This window comes from Hemiscyllium ocellatum (genome assembly GCF_020745735.1).
Source record: "Hemiscyllium ocellatum isolate sHemOce1 chromosome 27 unlocalized genomic scaffold, sHemOce1.pat.X.cur. SUPER_27_unloc_10, whole genome shotgun sequence".
NCBI classification, from domain to species: domain Eukaryota; kingdom Metazoa; phylum Chordata; class Chondrichthyes; order Orectolobiformes; family Hemiscylliidae; genus Hemiscyllium; species Hemiscyllium ocellatum.
In genome coordinates, this window is record NW_026867477.1 from 878,619 (window position 1) to 895,871 (window position 17,253).

The 17,253-nt window shown below is 46.2% G+C and overlaps 1 non-coding gene across 1 annotated transcript; it reads left to right on the forward strand.

Moving 5' to 3' along the window:
• The first annotated feature begins 4,479 nt into the window (after window positions 1–4,479).
• On the forward strand, window positions 4,480–4,551 carry trnae-cuc (transfer RNA glutamic acid (anticodon CUC)). The gene has a single exon. It is a non-coding gene; the product is annotated as a tRNA-Glu (tRNA).
• The last annotated feature ends 12,702 nt before the right edge of the window (window positions 4,552–17,253 follow it).

Genomic DNA, 17,253 nt, shown 5'->3' on the forward strand with positions numbered 1-17,253 from the left:
GTTCTGATAAAATGCTTCCTAGTCAGAAAGTCTAGAGCTCACTTACACAGATTACAAATCAGGGCTCTCCCAATAACAGGCAGAAATGATGGATTTATTCTCTTGTTAATGTGTGGATTGCTTCCCCACAGAGAATAATGGAGATTGGCCCATGGAATGTCTTCAAGGCTGAATTGAACATAACTTTGAGTGACAGGGATATGAAAGGTTATAGACAGCAGGCAGGAAATGGAGTTAAGGCTACAGCAGCACAGACATGATCTTGTGGAATTGCAGAGCAAGCCCCATGAGCTGAATGGCCCACTCCTGTCCCAGTCTCTTCCAGCCTGTGTCCAGGGCAGGAGAAGGCGAGCATAGATCTGTCAGTCAACATTTTTCTGCATTTTTAGGAGAACGGGAATGAGGGTGATAATAGCTACAGCAGAGTAAGAATGGAGGGAGACTGCAGCATTAAGATTCAGATTTTTTAGGGAAGGAGAAAAGAAAGAATGTTCCACAGAAACCAGAATTGTCTGTTTTGAATTTCTATACTGTGTAGACAGCAATGTCTTCTATAATCTCCTTTTACTGGATACGGGAAAGAGAGGATTTACAGCCAGAAATCTCAAAACAAGGTCTGATAGAGACAATCAATTCATTGGCACGGGAATATCATCGACCTTTGAATCTAGTAGAATTTTTTAAAATTTCTCTCTTGTCCCGTCTACTTCACAAGGTTTCAAACATCAGTGAGACTAAGGTATGCATACCTGAGTGAGAGTGTTCCAATGAACTGAGTGTGGGAAGAACTTTAAGCGGGTACACAGCTTGAAATAGCAACACCCCATTTGCAGCAGCAATACATGCAACACGTTCTGTACATGAGTGGTCTTTCAACCGATTGTCAAAGTTGGAGAGAGACAAGGATTCCCACATCATGGAGAAATCGTGGGAGCAAAGCAATATCTTCGCCCTTTCCATTCCTCATCCTGGGAGGGAGGGAGAGAGGGAGGAAACACTCTTCACTTTTTGCAACTGAAGTGAATCCAGGGAGGGAGCAGACTCTGCAAAGGTGTCAGATGCTCTCTGTTCGTCTTAACAGTATATTATTTTTCCCCCTCAGTTTGACACGTTTATTTAAATACAATTTGCATTATGGAAAAAGATTGCTTCTTTCCTCATGTTCAGAATTAAAAGGGTAATTACTCATGGAGCAGAATCTAAGGGATTGGCACGTTGATATAAAATGTAGACATATGTTGCTTCATATGGTGTATATATGATATTATTCACTTTCGTAAAAGCTTTGTGGCTATTATTTTTCACATTCTAATATAGCCCTGAAGTTATATTCTGTATTTCGTATCATCTTTTTTTATTGAATAGGACAGCAGAAAGTCATTCAGCAACTTCACTGGTTTGTTTTTCTCATGTAGCCTTGACATTTCATTTTCATTGTCCTTGATTCCTCCCACAATATCTCCAGCATATAAACCGACATTTTCCCAGTCACCATCAGTTCTGTGGAAGGGTCACATGCAACTCCTGTTTTTTTGTTTCTGATATACAGCATCCGCAATTCTTTCAGATTTTTATTGAGAGAGAGTTGGAAATTGTTTCGAGAGACAGAAAGAGAGGGGGGAGAGACAGAAGAGACATGAACTGTTGATCTCAGTTGTTACTCATAACATAAAATCATTGTAGTGCGATCACTTCCCTTAAACATGAATAGAGGCCACCCAGTGTTTGGGTAAATGCTCAGCTCCCCCCAGTGTGAGAATGAAAACACAAGCTGTTCATCACGGGGTTTAAACACACAGCCTCTTCGTTCAATTGGTGACAGTGCGATGTGAATAATGTCATACCGATGCTTTTACAACATAATCTGGAGATTACCAGTTGTGTGTTTCAATCTATCAGGAGGTCCCAGCTCCTCCTGTCATAACAGAGTGACAGCGAGTTAATGTATGTTATTTGTTAACTTCCATGGCGCAGTTTCTCATTGGCCCTTTCGTTTCTTGGTCCAGAAAGAGTTATTGCTGACTCATGAAGCTATCAAAGTTCTGGAGCTTACAGGACCACACCACATTCCTCTCTGCCTCCCTCAGGAATAACGATTGCTCCTGAGATACTCGCAGTTCCTGACATTCCTTGGTATCCCCAAATACAATCCATATGTCAGGAAATCACTGGTGCTGCCCTGACACCAGATAGTCACTGTTGGAACAGAGGAATTATGGGGAGAAAATGAAGAAATCCGAAGTGCAAAGACACTTGGGAGTTCAAGTCCAGGATTTTCTCAATGTAAACTTGCAGGTTGAGTTGCACTTTCGCCTGCAACTGCCGCATGTGTGACACCAGCCCATTTACCTATTCCCTCCTCGCTATCTAAGGGGCCAAACTTACCTTCCAGGTGAAGCGGCATTTTACCTGCACTACCCACAACCCAGTCTACTGTATTTGCTGCTCACAATATGGGCTTATCTACATTGGGGAAAATTAAGCATAAACTAGGTGACTGCTGCACAGAACATCTACGTTCTGCCTGCAAAAAAGACCCTGAGCTTCCAGTTGCCTGCCAATTCCACACCCCACCCTGTTCCCTGACTAACATCTCTGTCTCAGGTTTGCTGTATTGTCCCAGCGAAGCTCAGCACCAGCAGAACGAAGAGCACCGAATATTCCACTTGGGGACCATACATCCCTCCGGTCCCAATATCGAATTCAATAATTCTAGGGCCTGAATTCCATAGTATCCTCGTCCCTAACACACACACCAAGCCTTGTTATCACATAGTCTGTCATTACATACTACCTATACTTAGCCACGAACAGTCTCCATTAACAGTTGTTCACCCTCCCACGCAGATCGTTATCAACGTCTTTTTCTGTCCATCAGTTCTTCCTTCGCTTTGGGCTCTGTCCTGATCTCCGCCTTCCTCCCACAATATCTCCTGCATATAAACCGACATTTTCCCAATCACCATCAGTTCTGTGGAAGGGTCACATGCAACTCCTGTTTTTTGTTTCTGATATACAGCATCCACAGTACACCAGAACTGCGAAAAGAGGAAGAGGAACACCTATACAAGGTATTCGCCAAAAACGGATACCCACGCAACTTCATCACCAGATGCCTAAGAGATAGACCACGGAACGAGGACATGCCACAACCAAAAGGACTAGCCACACTACCATACGTCAGGAGCGTCTCAGAACTGACAGCCAGACGACTGCGACCCTTAGGACTCATAACAGCACACAAGCCAACTTCCACACTCAGACAACAACTCACTAGAATAAAGGACCCAATAGCCAGCACGAGCCAAACTAACGTAGTTTACAAAATACCATGCAAGGACTGCACAAAACACTATATAGGACAAACAGGAAGACAGCTAACAATCCGCATCCATGAACATCAGCTAGCCACAAAACGACACGACCAGCTATCCCTAGTAGCCATACACTCAGACAACCAGGAACATGAATTTGACTGGGAAAACACTACCATCATAGGACAAGCCAGACAGAGAACAGCCAGGGAATTCCTAGAGGCATGGTATTCATCCACAAACTCCATTAACAGACACATAGACCTGGACCCCATATACAAACCACTACAGCTGAAACTGACACCCGGAAGCGGCAAGAACATTCATCAACAGACACATCGACCTGGACCCCACATACAAACTACTACAGCTGAAACTGACACCCGGAAGCGGCAAGAACAAACCAATATAAATACCGGAAGAAACATCAAAGCAGCGCTTCACACGAGGCTCCAACAGCACTGATGATGTTCCCTAGCCAGGGAACGAAACGTTTGCAGCAAAAACTTCCAGCTCGGCGAACAGAACCACAACAACGGACACCCGAGCTACAAATCTTCAACCAGACTTTAAAATTATCTTTATTCAACAGAAGGAGCGGAAACTACAGTCTGACGGCCCCTCTCCACAATAACGGTGAGCCTGAATTTTATAAACTGTGTCAGTAAAATCCAGTAAAACGAGTGAACAGTCCTTACTCTCTCGACGGAGCAGGTCGGGGCTGCTTGGCAGTGTCTGTTTGTAGACGCAGTTACGTGTGTTTTACAGTTTAAATTTAATTTTTTTTATCCATCAATGTAAGTTTTTGTGTCCATGGCTCCCGATGCGATCTCTATAACATTGGGGAGACTGGAGAGTCAAGTCACATCTGCGGGACTCTCCTGCGCGCATTTATAGGAAGAAAAACCTACCCAGGTAAGCTTGCGCTACACCAGCTTCCGGGTCCGCTCCGCGCTTTTTTTCCAATAAAGGCGTGCAGGAGCGTCCCGGAGATGTGACTTGACTCTAAGTCTCCCCAATGTTATAGAGATCGCATCGGGAGCAAGGGATACAAAAAATTACATTGATGGATGTACCGGTGAAAGTCTTCTTACTGCCGCAGCCCGGGTTCGATTCCCGGGCAGCGAGGCCATTTTCAGCAGAGAGAGACGGGGGATTCTGTCTCTCCCTGGTGGTCTAGTGGCTAGGATTTGGCGCTCTCGCCGCCGCGGCCCGGGTTCGATTCCCGGTTAGGGAAGCAGTTTTCAGCTGGCCTACGGGCTGTTCATTCCTTTGAAATGCGCTTTACAGTAGTTTATTGATCTTCACCGTACCTGGGTGTTGCAGTGTGATGTAGCTCGTTGAAATCACATCCTGAGGCAGATTTGTTTGTATGTGTGGGGATGATTGCTTCTGCAGCTACAAACGAGTGAACAGTCTTCACTCTCTCGACGGAGCAGGTCGGGGCTGCTTGGCAGTGTCTGTTTGTAGACGCGGTTACGTGTGTTTTACAGTTTAAATGTAATTTTTCTTGTGTCCCTTCATTCTACTTAAAGTTCAACAGCCCTCAAACCGAAATTCCCCAGGTACTTTTGTGAGAATTTCTTCCAGGTGTTCGCTAAATATATCTCTGAGAACTTTGTAAAGTTTGAACATTGTGAGTGTTGACATTTTGTACTTTTGCGCGAAATCACAGTTCGAAAAAAACAGAATGGCGCAACTTAGACAGAGTTTATACTTGCAGGACGGCGATATGTCTGCGGGTGCATGATGGGAGCATCACCCAGAAGGGAAACCATCTCTCCTATTCACTCAATGTCGTCTTTAGCAGCTTTTCCGTAGAACGGCGCACTGTTCAGCACCTCGCCTTTTCTTTTCTTTCCCAAAAAACTTTGACATAAGTATTTCACATTGATACACTGGCCCAATGTGCACAATTGAGATGACACACTGGTGGAGGTCTGAGTGGTCTTCTGTTGTTCTCTGTACCCTATGTTGCGGAAGGCAATGCTTATCAAGGTTCACTCCGGTGTCAGAGAAAAGTTGCGAAACAAAACGGTTTAACTTTCTGCCTGTGGAGGGAGCCCGGTTTCTGGGTGCGGGACAAACAGCAGGAGGGAGACAGAATGAGAAGCAACTGTTCCGGAAACTCTTTCCCGCTTGCAATTCTCAGAGCAATGTCAAATGTATTTCACACTGAGCAAGACTCAGCTGGTTAAAGAGGTGGAGCGGGGGTGCTTGTGTGCTCTCGGTGTGGCTCGTTGGTCTCGGGGAATGACTCTCGCTTTGGGTCTTCGACTACGTAGACTTGCGCGAAATCCAGGAGGAGCCCACGTTTCCTGACTTGTGCAAGAGTGCCCGGTTAACTTTCTCAAAAAGTACCTTCGCTAAAGTGCGGGCTTTTGCCCGAAACGTCGATTTTACTGCTCCTCGGATGCTGCCTGAACTGCTGTGCTTTTCCAGCACCACTAATCCAGAATCTGGTTTCCAGCATCTGCAGTCATTGTTTTTACCGCTTGGAGTACAAGTTGGGCAGAAGGCAAGGAAGTGAAATGTTGGAATATTGCATTGACGTCAGTGGTGCCGTGTTTAAGGAACGTCAGCACTGAAGCAAGATTGGAAATTTGGGACAGCTCTCCTCGGAGAAGAGAAGTTTGAAATCTGGCCTGGTTGAAGCTTTCCAAGTCATGCAAAGTTTAGACAGAGAAAGTGATGTAGTCAAAATGCTCCCACGCCTGAAAGGATCGGCAACAATTCGGCAGAGTTTTAAAGTCATGAGGAAAAGAACTAAAAGTGACATTGGGAAGAACGCTTTCTTACAGGGAGTGGTTGCGTTCAGTAAATCCCTAACTGACACTGACAAAGAGACAGATTGAATAGACGCAAACGGGAATTCGGTGGTCATGTTTAAAGTAACACTGTGCAGAATTACATGGAGAAGGAAAGAGAATGATACGAATAGAGACTCACGTTTACTTACTGTGTCGAACCAGCAGAGCGAAGGTGGGCCGCATGGCCTCCGTCTGTGCTGTGACACATGCTGTGATTCAGAATGGAATCACAATTCGACCAACAGAATGTGGGAAGTTAGGAAAAAGTTTATATTTACACAGCTTCCATACATCTGCGCAACAGCATATGATAGGACAGCAGTGGAGATCTTTGACATCAGTCTCGAAGGGACCTGTGGAAAACACTCGGCGTGCAGGAGCAGAGTGGCGTAGTGGTTGTGTGCTGGGCTCATAGCCCCGAGGTCAATGGGTTGAAGTCATCCTCCGCTGTAGTGCAATGTCTCCTTGAGCGGCTTCCTTTTGAACCGGGGCTGTGCTATATTCTATATCTTGCCTTTGCACCTACTGCCTGAGTGTCTGAATACCCTGTATCATACCGATACTCTCGGGAAACTCACACGATTCAAGTAACATGCTTTATGGTAGTCTGAGTGGTCTTCTCCTGTTCTTCGTCGGTTTCCTATGAACTGATTCGCAAAACCACTTCTTCTCAATGCCAATGAGCTGATAAAGTTGAACCGCATGCCTTGTACTTCCATCCATTCCCTGCATTAATCGCCACGCCGGGTCGGACGTGAATGACAAGACGATCAGTATGTTAGAAACCGTATCACCACTCAGATACAGTTCCTTCCTATGAGGACAGATATCACTGATTGCGAATCACCTCAGAGAGAGGCAAGTGGCAGAGAGTCGCCGTGGACTCGATGGGCTGAACGGCTTCTGTCTGCGCGAGGATGGTGCAACGTGTTTATGCCGTCCCACTGCCTGACTCTGTGACAGAGAGGCTGAGGGAGCAAAACTGGTTCATTTTTAACCGTCCCTTCCGTGTTGGACTGCCTGCAGTCCCTCAGCTCAGGGCCGTGGGGATGACTCTCAGTGAGTGAAGGTTTCACTCGGATTCTCTTCATCTGGGACACTTGAGGCTCAGATGCTAACTGCTGCGCGATCGCAGCAAAGAAAGCGGTGCCCACTTTGCAATAGACTTTCTGCATTTTGCTGCATGAAGACGAATTCTGAACATCAAGCAGGCTGTACAACAATGTACGCATATGAATTTACTTGAGGGAAGAGTGCTTGGTGTCCATTTCTCTCTGTCTCGCCAGCACAGCATCTTTCTATCTCTCCGATAATAGACCTTTGGAGGAAATACATATTCAAAGTTACTCACTTCCCACGCATTAGTGTAAGTGATTTCTCTCACCTCAAGTGATTGAGAGAGACAGCAGAAGAGCGAATGGACTCTTCCCTCACCCCAGAACAGCTTGCAAGTAGAAACAAAATGGTTTACTTATCCGCCAGTACAGAGAGTCCAGTTCCTGGGGATGAGACAAACATCAGCGCCCCGGGAACAGAATGACAAGTAGATGTTCTGGAAACGCTTTGCTGCTTGCAATTCTTGGAGCAATGTGGAATGTATTTCACGCTGAGCAAGTTTCAACTGGCTCTGAGTCTCCAGTGTACATTACCCCCTGAGTTTATATTTGCACATCGGTGATATGTCTGCACAACAGCACATGACACTGCAGCAGTGAAGATCGTTTGATTTCATTCTCGAACGTGCAAGACACACGCCAACTGAAAAGCTGAATACTTTTCACTGAGTACTCGGGAAAGCTGCCGTGCAATGCAGGAGAATGGCACAGCGGGTGCATGTTAGGATCACAACCCAGAAGGGAAACCATTTTCACTTATTTACTCAATGTCGTCTTCAGCAGCTTTCCCCTATAACGACACTCTGCTCACTCCTTTACCTTGTCATCTGCTTCCCAAAACTTCGTGTATCTGAGCTCAATGTGTCACATCGATACACAAGTCAAATTTACACAGTTATTCTGGCACGCTTGTGGAGCTCTGAGTCGTGTTGTCCAGTTTTCTGTCGGTGTGTTCGGATCTCAAGTGTTAAACCTCTTCTCTCAGATGGCAATGAACCGGTGAAGTTGAAATACATGACTTGCTGTTTTTGTCCATTTCCTGCGGTAAAGAAACCGACGCCCGTGTAATAAAAGAGTCTCTGTAGGATAGCTGTGTCAAGACAAATTCTGAACACCAAGCAGGCTGCACAAAAATGCACTCATACCAATTTACCTGAGGGAAGGGTTTCCATTTCTCTCGCTCCCAACAACACAGCATCTTTCAGTCTCTCCGTTAACAGGAGCTTTGGAACAAGCTCAAAGTTGCCCATTTCCTACGCATTTCTGTAACTGACTTATCCTGCCTCAACAACTAGTGAGAGAGAGAGAGCAGAAGAGCGTGTGGGCTCCTTCTTCCACCAGGACAGCTTGCAAGGAGAAATAAAATGGTTCAATTATCCACCAGTGGAGAGAGCCCGGCGCCTGGGGACGGGACAAACAGCAGCGTCCTGGGAGCAGGGAGACAGATTGAGAAGCAGGTGTTCTTGAAACTCTTCCCTGCTTGCAATTCTGGGAGCAATGTACAATGTATTTCGTACTGAGCAAGTCTCAGCTGCTTCAGGAGGTAGCTGCACCCATGGCTGGTGGCTCGTTAGTCTGGGATATGATTCTAGCTTTGGGTCTTCTCGCGAATGCAGACGTGTGAGAGTTCCCGGATTCCAATCCCAGGCGAACCATCATTTCTTAAATTGACCAGAGCAAAAATACCCGATCAATTTTCTCAAAAAGCCGCTTTGTTAAATAAGATCGGACTGCCTGAATTAGGGACGGCGCGGAGCTGCCATTGCGGTGAAGACGGCGAAGGGAAACACTTGCTTAAAGTGAAAACAAGTATTGCAGATTTTTCGCCCACGCAATCCGAGTCTGAATGAATCTTCCACCTGTATTACGCTCAACTCTGAGTGTGATACTTCAGCAAGCGGGGAAGTGAAGTGATTGCAGACAGCACTGAACAAGTTGAAGTGAATGGTGCCGTCCTGAGGAATGTCAGCAATGAAAGGGGATTGGAAAGTTTGGGGCAGCTCTCTTTGGAGAACAGAGGGCTGAAAACTGGCCTGATTGAAGTTTTCCACGTCATGAGGGTTTTAGACAGAGGACTTAATGCAGTGAAAATGCTCCCAGGCCTGAAAGGATCGAGAACGATTTGGCAGAGATTTAAAGTCATCAGGAAAATAAGTAAAAGTGACATTATGAAGACTGTTTTTGCACAGGGAGTGGGGTCAGTAAGTCGCTGTCTGACAGTGACAAAGAGGCAGATTCAATGGACACAAAAGGGAATTCGGTGGACATATTCAATGTAACAATGTGCAGATTTACAGGGAGAAGGCGACAGAATGAGACAGTTATTTACATATTGTGTTGAACCAGCAGAGCTAAGGTGGGCTGCATGGCCTCAGTCTGCGCTGTCACACAATTTGTGATTCTGAGTGAAACCGGAGTTGGACCAACAGAACGTGGAAAATTTGACAACGGATATATTCTGCCCAACAGGATACTCCATCACAGCAATGAAGGTGTTTTGACATCATTCTGGAAGGTACATGACACAAGGCAGATTCAAAACCGAGTATTCATTTGAATCACTGAGTAATTTGTTTACAGTTATTCAGTTGAGGAGAGCGGAGTTGCGCATTGGGAGCAACTCCAGGTGATCTGTCGAAGCCGTTTTCTCCTGTGTGATAGACCCACCAGCACTCCAATTTGCTGTGCTTCCAGTCAGTAGATGCAGATTACTATCCCATACTGATACACGGGCCACGATGACCCAGCTGTGGTGACAAGCTTGTGAAGGTCCTCCTAATAGTCCTAGAGAAGTAGAGGATAATATTGCGAGGATGATTCAGGAAAAGAGTGACGGTAGCAGGGTGGTTGTTATGGGGGACTTTAACTTCCCAGATATTGACTGGGAGAGCTATAGCTCGAGTTCATTAGATGGGTCGGTGTTTGTACAATGTGTGCAGGAGGGTTTCCTGACACAATATGTCGACAGGCCAACAAGAGGGGAGGCTATATTGGATTTGGTTCTAGGTAATGAACCAGGCCAGGTGTTAGACTTGGAGGTAGGTGAGCACTTCGGGGACAGTGACCACAACTCGGTGACTTTTACTTTAGTGATGGAGAGGGATAATCGTGCGCCGCAGGGCAAGAGCTATAGCTGGGGGCAGGGAAATTATGATGCAGTGAGGCATGACTTAGGTTGTGTGGATTGGAAAAACAGGCTTCAAGAGAAGAACACTAATGAGATGTGGGGATTGTTCAAGAAGCAGCTACTGCGTGTCCTCGATAGGTATGTACCAGTCAGGCATGGTGTAAAGGGCCTTGTGAGGCAGCCGTGGTTTAGTAAGGAATTGGAGTCCCTTGTGAAAGGGAAGAAGGCGGCATATGTAAAGATGAGGCGTGAATGTTCAGTAGGGGCGATTGAGAGTTATAAGGTAGCCAGGAAGGAGCTAAAGAGGGAGCTAAGAAAAGCGAGAAGGGGACATGAAAAGTCTTTAGCTGGTAGGATTAGGGAAAACCCAAAGGCTTTCTATAGGTATGTCAAGAATAAAAGGATGACTAGGGTAGGTATCGGTCCAGTCAAGGATAGTAGTGGGAAGTTGTGTGTGGAGGCGGAGGAGATTGGAGAGACATTAAATCAGTACTTTTCATCAGTATTCACTCAGGAACAGGACACTGTTGCTGATGTGAATATGGAATCACAAATAATTAGAATGGATGCCCTGGAAATATGCAGGGAAGAGGTTTTGGGAATATTGGAAAGGATGAATATAGATAAGTCTCCTGGGCCTGATGGCATTTACCCCAGGATCCTATGGGAAGCTAGGGAGGAGATAGCAGAGCCATTGGCCTGGATTTTTATGTCGTCATTGTCAACGGGAATAGTACCAGAGGACTGGAGGATAGCGAATGTGGTCCCATTGTTCAAGAAAGGGAGTAGGGATAGCCCTAGTAACTATAGGCCAGTGAGTCTGACTTCAGTGGTGGGCAAAGTCTTAGAGAGAATGGTAAGGGATAAGATTTATGAACATCTGGGTAGGAATAACGTGATCAGGGATAGCCAGCATGGTTTTGTGAAGGGCAGGTCGTGCCTCACAAACCTTATTGAGTTCTTTGAGAAGGTGACTAAGGAAGTGGATGAGGGTAAAGCAGTAGATGTTGTGTATATGGATTTTAGTAAGGCGTTCGATAAGGTTCCCCATGGTAGGCTAATGCTAAAACTTCAGAGGTATGGCATTGAGGATACATTAGAGGTTTGGATTAGGAATTGGCTGGCTGGAAGGAGACAGAGGGTAGTAGTTGATGGATTATGTTCATCTTGGAGCGCAGTTACTAGCGGTGTACCACAAGGATCTGTTTTGGGACCATTGCTTTTTGTTATCTTTATAAATGATCTAGAGGAAGGACTTGAAAGCTGGGTAAGCAAGTTTGCGGATGACACAAAAGTCGGTGGAGTTGTGGATAGTGAGGAAGGAAGTGGTAGGTTACAGCGGGATATAGATAAGTTGCAGAGCTGGGCGGAAATGTGGCAAATGGAATTCAATGTAGCTAAGTGCGAAGTCGTTCACTTTGGTAGGAATAACAAGATGATGGATTACTGGGCTAATGGTAGGCTACTTGGTAGTGTGGATGAGCAGAGGGATCTTGGTGTCTATGTACACAGATCTCTGAAAGTTGCCACCCAGGTAAATAGTGCTGTGAGGAAGGCATATGGTGTACTGGGCTTTATTGGCAGAGGAATTGAGTTCCGGAGTCCTGAGGTCATGTTGCAGTTGTATAAGACTCTGGTGAGGCCTCATCTGGAGTATTGTGTGCAGTTTTGGTCGCCATACTATAGGAAGGATGTGGAAGCTTTAGAACGAGTGCAGAGGAGGTTTACCAGGATGTTGCCTGGAATGGTAGGAAGATCGTATGAGGAAAGGCTGAGGCACTTGGGGCTGTTCTCATTGGAGAAGAGAAGGTTTTGGGGAGATCTGATAGAAGTGTATAAGATGATTAGGGGTTTAGATAGGGTAGATACTAAGAACCTTTTACCGCTAATGGAGTCAGGTGTTACTAGGGGACATAGCTTTAAATTAAGGGGTGGTAGGTATAGGACAGATGTTAGGGGTAGATTCTTCACACAGCGGGTTGTGAGTTCATGGAATGCCCTGCCCGTATCAGTGGTGAACTCTCCTTCTTTATGTTCATTTAAGCGGGCATTGGATAGGCATTTGGAAGTTATTGGGCTAGTATAGGTTAGGTAGGACTCGGTCGGCGCAACATCGAGGGCCGAAGGGCCTGTACTGCGCTGTATCCTTCTATGTTCTATGTTCTATGTTCTATGCTCTTCTCCTGTTCTCTGTCTGGCTGCTATGATCCGAATCATCAAACCTCTCTTCTCTGAGATGGGAATAAACTGGTGAAGGTGAAACACATCAGTTGCGGTGTGTTCCATGCGCAGGAGGCCCTGCTGTAATTCCCCACGCTGTTTCACACAGCAGCAACCTCTCGGTGAATTACGCTTGGCAAAAAAAACCGATTGAACCAAATCAGTGTCGGCCACTGGATTTTAGTGACACCGTTTATACAATTCAGGCTCATCGTTAATGTGGAGAGAGGCCGTCAGACTGTAGTTTCCGCTCCTTCTGTTGAATAAAGATAATTTTAACTGTGCCCAGTGAGAGAAAAGAATTTACTGTTGGAGGGAAACACTTCTATCTGAACTCGCTGTCACGCTCCTGATAAATTGAAACATAAAGCTGGGAGTCTCTGGATTATGTTGTAAAAACATCGGTATTATGTTATTCACACTGCACTGTCACCAACTGAACGAAGCAGCCGTGTTCAAACCCCGTGATGAACTGGGGGAGCTGAGCATAACACCAACTCCCTGACACAGTGTTCACAAATCAAACTGACAGCAAAGCATGATCAGAAGTTGCCGCAAAGAATGTAATCCTTTCTTGATTTGAAATGTGAGAAGCTGCTTCTTAGTGAGCCTGTCGTGATTGGAGCACGCAACCTTCTAATCTGGAATCAGACGCGCTACCGTTGCGCCACAAGCTCACGGGCGCCCTGCGACCTCTATTCATGCTTAAGGGAAGTGATCGCACTACAATGATTTTCAGTTATGAGAAAAAACGGAGATCGACAGTTCATGTCTGTTCTGTCTCTCCCCCCTCTTCTTCTGTCTCTCGAAACAATTTCCAACTCTACCTCAATAAAAAGCTGAAAGAACTGTGGATGCTGTATATCAGAAACAAAAAACAAACAGTAGTTGCCGGTGACCCTTCCATAGAACTGATGGTGATTGGGAAAACGTTGGTTTCTCTGCAGGAGATATTGTGGGAAGAAGGCGGATGCAGTAAATGGTAGATCAGGACAGAGTCCAAAGCGAGGGAAGAACTGTTGGATAGGAAAGGGAGTTGATAACGATCTGTGTGGGAGGGTGAATGGAGACTGTTCGTGGGTAAGAATAGGTAGTGTGTAATGACAGACTATGTGATAACAAGGCTTGGTGTGTGTGGAAGGGACGAGGATACTATGGATTTCAAGCCCTAGAATTATTGAATTCGATATTGGGACCGGAGGGATGCATGGTCCCCAAGTGGAATATTCGGTGCTCTTCGTTCTGCTGGTCCTGAGCTTCGCTGGGACAATACAGCAAACCTGAGACAGAGATGTTGGTCAGGGAGCATAGTGGGGTGTGGAATTGGCAGGCAACTGGAAGTTCAGGGTCATTTTTGCGGGCAGAACGTAGATGTTCTGTGCAGCAGTCACCCAGTTTAGGCTTCGTTTTCCCCATTGTAGATGAGGCCACATTGTGAGCAGCAAATGCAGTAGTCTGGGTTGTGGTAAGTGCAGGCAAAGTGCCGCTTCACCTGGAAGGTAAGTTTGGGCCCTTGGATAGTGAGGAGGGAGCAGGTAAATGGGCTGGTGTCACACATTCGGCAGTTGCAGGGGAAAGTGCCATTAGACTATTGGGGTAGGAATGGTGTTAGGGTTGATGGGAATGAAGGAAGAGTGGACCCAAGATATAGCTCCTGCCCATTTGCCTATTTGCCAAATAGAGGAATTTATTACGTGTGTACAAGGACATTTTCTAATTTACAATGTGGATGTACATACAGGCGAGGGTGCAAAACCTTAGGGCCAGCAACCATAATTCTATTAACATTAGAATACTGTTTGAAAATAATATATCAGATCTAAAAGTTGAAGTTCTAAATTGGAGGAAGACTCAGGTATTAGGCAAGTTCTTTCAAAAGCTGACTGGGGGAAGATGTTTGCAGGTTAAAGGACTGCTGGAAAATGGGAAGCCTTCAAATATGAGATAACAAGAGTCCAGATACAGTATATTCCTGTTAGGGTGAAAGGAAAGGCTGGTAGGTGTAGGGAATGCTGGATGACTAGAGAAAATGAGATTTTGGTTAAGATAAAGAAGGATGCATGTATCAGGTATCGACAGAGAGATCGAGTAAATCCTTAGACTGTAAAGGCAGTATGAGCATACTTAAGAGGGTAATCATGAGGGCAAAAAGGGGGCATGAGATAGCTTTGGCAAATAGAGTCATGGATATCCCAAAGGGTTTTTTGTAAATACATTAAGGACAAAAGGATAACAAGAGAGAGAATAGGGCACCTCAACAAAGGCGGCCTTTGTGTGGAGCTGCAGTAGATGGGAGGGTTGGAGTGGAATACTCAACAGACATTGTGCATCAGTGTTTACTGTGGAGAAGGGCATGGAAGATATAGAATGTGAGAAAGTAGGTGGTGACATGTTGAAAAAATGCCCATATTACAGATGAGAAATTGCTGGATATCACTTTCACAACATTATTTCCTGTTTCTAGGTCCCTCATGACTTGGGAAACTTCGGTTCTCCAAGGAGAGCTGTCCCAATTTTCCAATCTACCTTCATTGCTGACATTCCCCAAACACCGCACAGCTCACGTCAACCTGTTCTACACTACATCCAACCATTTCACTTCCCTGTTTTCTGCCTTGTCCGTACTCCAGACAGCCCAACCTCGTTTCACCAAGGTGCTTTTTGAGAAAACTCATCAGGCAGTTTTGCACAAGTCAAGTGACAATGACTGGGGCTTGTCCAGGATTTGAACCGGGGACCTCTCGCAACTCATCGAAGTGCCCAAAGGAAGAATCATACGCCTAGACCAACAAGGCAGAGAGCCGACCTGCGGCAACTGCCCCACACCACTTGAGTGACCGGACGTGCTCACTATGAAATACATTTGAGATTGCTCTAAGAATTGCGAGCGGCAAAGAGTTTCTCGAACAGCTGCTTCTCATTCAGTCTCCCTGCTGCTGTTTGTCACGTCCCCAGGAATCGGGCTCTCTCCACTGGCAGATAATTCAACCATTTTGTTTTGAAACTCTTCTATGACACCCGAGCGGCCAGTGACAAGCATTGCCCTCCTCTCCATAGGATACAGAGAACAGGAGAAGACCACGCAGATCTCCACGAGTGTATCAACTCGACTGTGCACATTGGGCCAGTATATCACTGTGAAATATTTATGCCCAAGGTTTTTTCGGAAGCAGCTGAGAAGGCGAGGTGCAGAACAGAGCGCAGTTATAAGGGAAAGCTGCTGAAGACGACATAGAGTGAATAGGAGAGAATGGGTTATGGTCCCAAGACGCACCTCTTGTGCCAGGGGTTACACTTCGGGTCCACTCTTCCTTCACTCGCAACACCCCACACCCACCTCCCATAGTGCCAAGTCGCTTTCGTCTGCAACCGCCGAATGTGTAACACCTGCCCATTTACCTGCTCCCTCCTGAATATCCAGGGGTTAAACATACCTGCCCAGGTGAAGCAGCACTTTTGCCACAACCTAGTCCACTGCGTTCGCTGCTCACAGTGTCGTTTCCCGAATGTAGCATGAAGCATAAACTGGGTGACTGCTTCGCAGAACATCCCGGTTCTGCCCGCAGGAAAAAAGCCCTGACCTTGCGGTTGCCTGCCACTTTAACACATCACCCTGTTCCCTGGCCAACATCTCTGTCTCAGGCTTGCAGCAGTGTTCGAGCTCCAGATGAAAGAACAACACCTCATTATCTACTTGGAGACCTTCCAGCCCTCCGGTCTTCAACATCGAGTTCCATAACTTTAGGGCCTGAACTCCCCATGTCCTTGACCCCTATCACACAAATGACTCCTTGTTATCACCTCCTCTGCTATGACACACTACGTATTGTTCGCCACTAACAGTCTCCATTAACAGTTATTCGCCCTCTCACGCGGATCGTTATTCACTCCTACGTTCTTCCTATTGTTCTCTCCCTGAGCTGGCGGCAAACACAGCAATGTGCATTGGAGACTCTGAGTCAGTTGAAACTTGCTCAGTGTGAAGTACATTCCACATTGCTCGAAGAAGTGCAAGCAGCAAAGCGTTTCCAGAACTTCTGCTTGTCATTCTGTCCCCGGGGCGCTGATATTTGTCTCATCCCCAGGAACTGGACTAGCTCCACTGGTAGAAAATTAAACCAGTTTATTTCTACTTGCACGTTGTTCTGGCGGGTGGGGCGGGTGTAGGGTGGGGTGCGGGTAGAGTCCATTCGCTCTTCTGCACTCTCTCTCTCCCTCTCTCTCTCTGAAACCCTTGGGGTGAGAGGTGTCAGTTGCATTAATGCGGGGAACATGAACAACTTTGATTGTAAACTTTCTCCAAAGGTCTGTTATCGGAGAGATAGAAAGATGCTGTGCTGGCAGGACAGAGAGAAATGGACACCGAGGACTCTTCGCCCAGGTCAATTCACATTGTTGTGCAGCCTTCTTGGTGTTCAGAAATCGTCTTCACGCAGCAATCTTACGGAAAGTCTTTGCAAAGTGGGCATCGCTTTCTTTGTTGCTACCGCGCAGGAGTTAACATCTGAGCCCCTAGTGACCCAGATGAAGAGAATCCGAGTGAAACCTTCACTCACTGAGAGTCATCCCCACGGCCCTGAGCTGAGGGACTGCAGGCAGTCCAACACGGAAGAGACGGTTAAAAATGAACCAGTTTTGCTCCCTCAGCATTCTCTGTCCCAGAGACA